We start from the raw sequence: 6,924 nt of genomic DNA, 5'->3' as shown, positions 1-6,924 counted from the left end.
CTGCCCCTCCATGGAGTATTAACACATTTCCTTGACTTTCTAATGACATTGAAAAAGCATACAAAAAATGTCAGCATCAAAAAGAAATAACACCCTCAACTGATGAGCAATTTAGAGCCACATATCTCAAGGGAAGAACCTGGAAGTGAATTTTTCAAGGTTCTTGTGCAAGTTCTTTAGATGTTTAGGGCCTTTTTAATATGACCATTATCGTTCTCGTTAGGATCACTTGTCAATTGAGCATTATGTGGTTTATTCTTCCAATTATTATTTGCATGACAGTTGTGCCTACTTCCTCCCCTGTGCAGATGTTTCTGACCTGGCTATTCCAGCCCTTCTCAGCTGGTCAGTGTTACTGCAAACAGTAACACACTGAGAGCAAAGGTGAATTCCCAACTCCTCTGAGCACTCAGAACACTGACTGCTTGCTTTTCTCAGTGCTCCAAACACAAAAAGCAGCTTGCTCCATCACCATATGAAAAGCATATTTAGGGCCTGGAATGAAACATCCAATCCTGGCCTCTCCCACACCCCATCCATCATTTCCATTATAAAGGAGGAGGAAAAAAACCACATATAAATGACCTGAAAATTAGCCATCAGATTTCGCTTCTGGCTGATTACATACTAGGTAGAGAAGTTCTGCAACTTCTACAAGCCTGTTTACTGCTCCAAACTTCTCCACAAATGTCTTATACCTAGGTACTTTGGAATATTAACTACCCACTGAGCCTTTTGTTCATTCAATAACAATAGATATTGGAGATTTGTAATTTGCTGCCCTGATAAGATGGAGTAAAGGTACAGTTCAACAGATCACAGAGCCAGCAGGTCTCTGCCCTTAGTGTTTAGGTTCAGTAGGAAACTAGCATACAGAAGAGGAAGGAAAATCCAATTACTTATCCTTTGAAAGGTCACTTCTCTTACTCCAGTTAAAAGAGGCAACACACAAGAGTACACTGTCTCCTTAGCATTAACAAAGCACACTCTAAAAGGACAGATGCAACCCCAAGGCTTGGCAAGGAGCCCAGAAGCACATTTTTCTCCTGAGAGCAGTCTTGTAGGTATTTTCAGAAGTAATCCTTTCATTTTCAGAGGTTAAATGTCTTCTGTAAAGCATACAAGCTTAGAAGTAGCCAAACCTAAGGTAATACCTTCCACCACCACAATTTTCTAGTTATGATTTCAAGAGAGGCATTTAAACATCCCTTTAAAGCATATATAAAACTCAGGGTTCTGTTTTGGCAAAAGTTGTTGCCACCAAACAATTCTCATCCCAGGAATTGCCACTCCATAACTTTTTGCATAATCAACCAGTCTCGTGTTGTTCACAGAAAGCAGGGACGGAACAAAAACCCAGCCAGTATCTGCTCTGTGAGAGTAAAAGCATTCCTTATTGGCCTCTCCACCATTGCTGAGATTTGTGTCAGTAAATATGGTGGACTTCTAAAAAAATATTTTAAATGTTTCACTTTTCTCCTAATGCACTGTGCATCTCCAGTGCTGAAATCTCATCTTCCACCCTTGCCTCTAAATGTGTGCACAAACACTGTGATTTTGGGGAAGAAGGATAAACTTCACTGCACTGTCATCAAAGCTCCCCTTCTCAAAGCTTCCCTCTTTCTGTTTGAAAGAGCAATTTTTCCAGACTGAACTGAGCAAGGGTGCTTGGTTGCTCCTCCTGAGAGATGTTCTGATACCACAGCTTTGGGACTTGACACATTTGACCAAAAGTTTCCCAGGAACAAGAAGGAGCAAAAGGTACGTGGCCTCCAGTGTCAGCTGGAATAAGTTGTAATGAGCAAGAGGAGTAGGTCTGCTGAGCAAGATTATGTCAGCTTTAGTTTGTAACTTCTCAGAATAAACTGTTTCATCCAGTGTTCCAGGAATATTACCAAATAACTTTAGTGTATTAGGGTGACTCAATGTGCTGGTGAAATAGAATAATAGTTCAAAGGAACAAAACCAAGGAAGTCGGAGTTTCATGCACTAATGCTGCTGGAAAACTCAGTCACCTAACACTTGGCAAGTCGTCAAAGTACTAAATGGCAATATATCCTCAAATAGATTAAAATTTCATAGTGCTGTCTCAACAATCTAAGAAAGAAAGTGTGACTATAATAAAGCAGGTGTTCCAGTAAATTTGTTATAACACACCAGTTCCAAAGCTGTGCTCTATTAGGCAAAAATCCAAGACCCAAACGTAGTCTGACACAGATCAAGTAGTATTAGCATCAGACAAATAAACTCTGCTTTGTAAATGCTCGCTTTTCTGTAGTCTCCAGAAAAATCAGCTTTTCCAAAATCATATAAAGTACACACTGCTCAAGGCACTGGGAGTGGCAGAGGCTCTTACTGTGCTTAGTTTCAGCTGCACGATTTCCAGGGCTTCCCCCAGGCTGAAGGAAACCCCCCCTATTTCATCCATGCTTCCTGACAGAGGTGAGTTCTGCAATCACCGTGGCAGTGTCAGAAAGATTTCTTCTGCAGGCACAAGCTCTCCAGGTAACCCTATGAGGTGCAATCCCTAATAGCCAAGTGTCATTAGGAAAAGACTTAACCAATGTTAATTGAGGCTGAGTGTAGGCTAGGAATCACACCCATCAGTTTTGGATGCCCGTTTGTGTTTTCAGGAGTCATCCCATTCCTTTCTCTGCTCGTTCAAAGCCAAAAGTAGATGTCTTAAGTCCCTACAATATACAGCTTTAGGTTATGCCACAGTGAATTCCCACATCCCAACAAAACCTGGTTGAAATGGTGACTAGTTCAGCGCCCTCAGCTGCTGTATGGAAGAAAAAGCTCCTGTCAAACGTGGCTACACTGAGCAGCAGTGAGCTGAGCCAGCCATGGCCACCCAGCAGTCTGCTGCTTTAGATAGACCTCTTGAAAACAAATGGAAGACATTGGGTTTTCAAGTCACCTCAGTGTCCAGGCAATGGGTTTTACAAGTGTTTTTCTCCCAACTCTGGAAAAGAATATCTTTGCCAGAAGCAGCTCAGATACCACTGATTTTTATCAAAACTTAAAAGCCTAGTCGAATTGTCATTTTCTTCTTTCACTGAAAGCTACTCACAAGTTCTGATAAGGAGAGAGCATTAATACACAAAGTCCCTGTATCCAGGGCAACTGAAAGGCTCAGCTGAGTAAAGACTATAACTTCTGATAAGAATGCAAGTATGAAAGTAAGACATCAATATTCATTTTGTCTTTACTTTATCCATTTGTTTGTGTCAGAGAGGTTGAATAACACAGGAAACCAAACTTACTGTTTTTGTAAGATTATTAGCAGAAGAAGACACCAAGGAGGGAAGAAAAGGCAAGAAATCTGAAGTTCACCAGCTACATCTCTAACTGTTACGTACCACCAAATGAGATTTGCTATCAGTAAAATGTTCCATTACTTATCACACGGATCTGCTGAATGGTTTTATGCCAAGCTTCAAACCCTTTGTGTCATTAAGTCCCCATAAATGGGAAAAAAAGAGCTCCATTACTGCATGAAATCGTCACACTCATTTAGAAGGTAATTAATCCAGCAGCACACATCAGATTAGAGGTATAAGTGGAATAGATCCATCCTCGTGTTTAAGTGCACAAGTTTAAAGTCAGGCCTGTCGAAGTACAGGAATCCTCAGCTGGAGGTTCCCATGAGATGCTGAGCTGGCCTGAGTCATTTCCTCATCATGCACAGCACACCACTGTGCTGTTCTGTCTCCTCCATCAGATATGGGCCAAAAACCCTGCTCAAAAGCAACTGACACCAAGTTATTTACATCAAGAGCAAACTCAGCATTTCCAGGCGATCCTACGTGAATTACAGTACTTGGAACAGAAAACACGACAACAAAAGCAAAATGGGCAGCGTGTACTTGCCACTGCAATTAGAATTAGAGAAACTAAAGTATCTGCCTACTGTGCAAATAAAGGATCACAGCAAACAGCACTGCTTCTGGTACCCAGGAGGTGGGTTTTTTTCTTCCCTTCCCCCCCTCCCCCCAGTTTTTGTTTGTTTAAATAAAGCATTCTGTTTATTCATTCTTCCATCTTTCAATAGACCCATGAATGTCCCCAGTCAATGAGGCATACTTCCCCCTGGGATACTTGGAAAGAGCACACCTCATGTGGAGAACCAACTCTGCCACAAACATTAATTTAGTGGTGTCTTCAGAAGGCCATTCATGTGATCTCCCTCAGGTTTTCTGTTTGGCCTTTTTTTTTTGGCCTCCCCTGAAGCCTGGACTACAGGACAAGAGCACTTACTACCTGGTGAGACACGTTTTCTTTGTAGGTTCCAAAAAGAAAGACTGGAAAAAAATGTTTTGGAACATATATTAGAAAAGGAAGATTTGTTTGAAAAGGTGACTGATCTTATTCAGAAAGATGCAATTAAGACATGGATAGGTTTGAGCCACCTTGCCCCAGGACATGGTACCAACAACCACTAGTGATGTAAATTCTTCCAGACTCCTTGCAGATTAAGGATGTTTTGGTCTTTTATGCTGTAAACAAAGAAATCAAAGGCAGATCATGAGACAACCTTTGCACAAAGTCACACATATGCGATGGAGTGGGAATATCAGGCCTGATCTCCAACATAACATTAAATCAAAAAATTAGCTTCCCATTAGCCTGGTCCTCAGCAGCAAAGCTGTACAGAGCACAGAGATCTGGCCAAATTTAACACACAAGAATCCCACATGCCATGCACACAAACACATAACTTGCTCCAGCTTACCAACATCACTTTTCTGTCTTCCTATGCCAGAAGTACAGAATAGTTTAGAACAGACTGTTCAAATTTGCTTGTAAATTTGTAACTGGAACATTAATTCTCTGTGACACTTTTTTGCCCTGTTTTTCTTTTCTGATACTATCTCCTGCAACATATTTCAGCAATATTCTCCAGCAATATTTCAAAAACTGTAATTATGCAAAACCTTAATAAAACAAGAGCCAAATTACCTCAAGGAAGGTAATTTGCAAGAAAGGGCACTTGATTAAGCCCAGTTAGGTTTCTGTGATGTAAAACAAGTACATAACCTCCTGTCATATACATTTGCAGTATCAAAAATATTTATTCTACACCCACTTTCTGTAACTTTTTCCAAGAGAATATTTCAGATGAAAGTAAGGAAACATGCTCCAACATCAATTTTCTTCAGGGAAAAAAAATAAAACAAACCCACTTATAATTTCAGCACTTTCATTGGTGATTTTTCATTACTAACACCTCATACTTCTAAATAGTACATCCCAGTGACTTTTTTTAACCCTTCAATCTGTAAAAGGATCTTTCAAGTCATTCACAGCCTGGTTTTTATGCAAGAAAACATTTCATGTAACCACCTACTCTCTTTTCTTTCTCCCTCTCCTTTATGGCTACAAAACACAAACATTAAACAAGAAAGACAGAAATAAAACAGTAGAGTTTCTAAAGAACACACAACATGGCTTGCATAAATTTTCAGGTACATTTTGTATAAATCTGACTTATTTCAGTGGAAAAACTGACTTACTGGTTGTGATGCACAAACTTGAAGACAAGCAAGCCTGGAAAGCAGAGCTGCAAATATAAGGAGAAGGTATATTAATGGAATTCTTCACAAAGGCAGATGCTCCTATAACTAGATTATGCAAAGCAGTTACAGAAATAACAGATCACACAACAAAATAACCCTAAATTCATCACAAGGAAATGGAAAAGTTATTAGCAGCAAACCTATTCCTCATTCAGTCTAAAGTACACATGGCATTTTCTATGCTAGACCTCACTGCATATAGACTATGATGCAATCAAAATGCTACACTCTTAAATGAGACACTTTCAGGTTCTGCTTTGGAGTTCAAGAGCAAATTAAATTATAAAAATGAAGCACCAACTTTTTTTCCCCTATTTTTTTTGTTATTACTTTTTCTGACAGAGTAATTTACCTGTCCAGGTAAACATCTGCAGGGACATAAAGCATTTCATAGGTTAGCAGCCAGTGCAGCTCACTAAGAGCCAAAGAGCAAAGGGAATGCTTATGAGAGCTTCCAGAGCAGGTCTGGGCTCACATCTGGATATGATAGCACTGTCTTTTACTGAACATCCCTGGGCAGGTCGCACAGCAGAAGGCAACAAATGTAGACCTTGTTTAAAAACTGTTTCCACAGAAAAAGCACAAAAACCCAGAGAAGAACAGAAGGGAATATACACGTCTGTGTAGCGCTGGGAAATGCTGCTAGTCAGACTAAACATCAGCTCCATAAACCCTGCTGAGGTTAATTAACTAGTTGATTAACTTATTAACTAACATTTATAGCTTACTGAACAAGAAGCACTTTCTGTGTCCCTGGTAGCAGTTCAAATCTACAACCCTGCTCCCCAAGTTTATTTCTCAGTCATTACTGGAAGCATTCTAATAAAAAAATTACTAAAAGAGAATAAAAATACAAAAAGAAAACAGAATTGATAAGAGATATCTTTTACATGCTTTGGCTGGACATACCTCAGCCTTCTATTAAACCTACAGATTGTCCTTGGAGTACTTTGCAAGCAGAAACAGGCTGGACTGGCTCATTACCAAAGCAGACACAGGCTCTTGCCTAAACTACAAAATGTACAGAATTGTACAGCAAAAACTCTGAGGACAGACTCCTGGCCTTGCAAGCAGGTCCAGCACACCACTGAACTCAAGGCAGCTACATAATGACCCTTCCCAGCCCCTCAGCATTTTGGCAGAGCAAGGTGATTTCTGCCTGCAAGCAGTGGAAACTCCTGAGCAGCCACAGGTCTCGGCACTGTAATACCTGCAGTGCCATCACAGCATTCAGCGAGACTTTGCTGCTCTGAACCATGCCCCTCTGATGGGCTAAACTGAGTTCACAAGCTTTGTTTTTAAATACAGCTACCATCAGGGGTAAGGGAGGTGACCTGAAGAAAGC

Source organism: Myiozetetes cayanensis, unplaced genomic scaffold (assembly GCF_022539395.1).
Source record: "Myiozetetes cayanensis isolate MyiCay16 unplaced genomic scaffold, myiCay2020 scf12, whole genome shotgun sequence".
Lineage (NCBI taxonomy): Eukaryota > Metazoa > Chordata > Aves > Passeriformes > Tyrannidae > Myiozetetes > Myiozetetes cayanensis.
Note: the sequence above shows the minus strand (reverse complement) of the source record.